This window comes from Austrofundulus limnaeus, unplaced genomic scaffold (assembly GCF_001266775.1).
Source record: "Austrofundulus limnaeus strain Quisiro unplaced genomic scaffold, Austrofundulus_limnaeus-1.0 Scaffold2093, whole genome shotgun sequence".
Lineage (NCBI taxonomy): Eukaryota > Metazoa > Chordata > Actinopteri > Cyprinodontiformes > Rivulidae > Austrofundulus > Austrofundulus limnaeus.
In genome coordinates this window covers 22,595-24,337 of record NW_013954495.1, presented here as the reverse complement: position 1 = coordinate 24,337, position 1,743 = coordinate 22,595, and positions in this window count along the sequence as shown.

The window sequence follows — 1,743 nt, the reverse complement described above, 5'->3', positions numbered from 1 at the left end:
CTGACGTGACATGTTCGTACGAACCCTTTGTACGAACAAAAGTAAGAGAAATTTAGGAGAAGAATACGAACATGTTCTTGCATGAGGCCCAATGTTTCTAAAAGAATTTCAGGGAACTGGTTTAGTAACAGTAGAAAGTCCCTCAGAGGTTTTCAGTAATCTGACAAACAGTTTGTCATTAGAAGAAGAGGTGAGGTGTAAACAGAAGGAAAGAGTTAATCCGGTCACATCTAAGGGGAAYGCTTGGTTTTAACCTTCTTGACCAAAATCTTCTTTAAACTTGAGTTTTTCCAGGTCCTGCTCGTTGACTGTGGGCTTGGTGCTGCTCAGAGACCTCAGCATGTCCGCCTGGGTGGACCAGATCAGAGGAGACCGGTTAGACCCTGACCACCAGGACCACTTCACGTGTCTCCTCACCATGGACACCACAGGCTCCAGGAGTCTGTCCCCGGGGACGTCCATCCACATCATCTGTACGGCACCGGAGTCTCCTGGTGAGCACGGGGGTCAGCAGGTCTTCAACCACCACTTCTGGGTTGGTTCTTAATGGCCCCTGAACCTTCAGAGCCAATCAGATTCAATATGACTGAGTGAAGCCATGAGTTTAGACTGGGATTAAAAACAAGTTGAAACAGAACAACTCGCTTGTTCCACATCAAACAAACTGTTTTTATGTTGGGATAAAAAGTTTAAACTGTCTGTTAGATTCAAGTTTACCAAAGATTCTTTTCAAAGGTAGATTTTCAGTTATTACAAGTGATTTCAGTGCTCTGGAAGTTTTTCCTTTTTGATTGTGATAGTTACAGTTTTATACAACACCTCATCAAAATGTTTTCATTGTTTATCACTTCCTGCCTTCATGTTTCTGTGAGTCTGTCATGTAGTGACGTGTCCTTCTGTGTTGAGGCTTCGAAGCGTGTGCTGAGTAWTAGAGGAAGAGTTTTATAACTGTAATGTACTGTAAATTCAAGTGTACKAACATTTAGTGATATAACATTTTCAAGGCACAAGATAGAACAGCGCTAACAATAGAAATAAACAGGAGAAAAATCATACACATTCACACAGAGTTGTATACAACTTCAATCAGAAGTCTTCAAATATTTTCAAATTTTCTAATCCATTCCATAGACTTTGCATTCTTACATTTCATTTGTTTAAAAGCAATTAAATAATTTTCAACACGATGTCTTTTAAATACATTAAAGATAGGCTTTACTTTTTTCCATTTACAGCAATGAATGAAATATTTTGACAAAAGTAATAAATTGTTTAAAACACAGTCTGATTGTGAGTCCTTCAAGTTCAATCCAAATATTATGTTGTCCAGAGTCAGTGTGTCCTGTGGCTGGATCTTTGTAGAAAACCAGTCCAGAAAATCCTCCCAGAAAGTTTTTGTGTAAATACATTGATAAAAAAAGATGGTCCTTTGAATAGAGGAGGATTTTTGTGGAGTGTGTATCGAGGTTTGTGTTGATGACACTTGTAGTGACGTTTGAAGCCTCGCTGGCAGGTCGTACCACGTGGCTGATTCAGGAACTGGCTCACCTGTATGTGTGAGATTCGAAAAAGGCAGTAAACACTGTTGAATCTCCTGAAACATTATGTTGTCATGAAATTGTATCATGTAATTTAAGTTATTCAGCTGATTGACTTTTTGTCCGATGGAACCAGCAAGAAAGAGGAAAGTTCCTCCGGTCTCCTAATAATAATAATAATAATAATAATAATAATAATGTATGC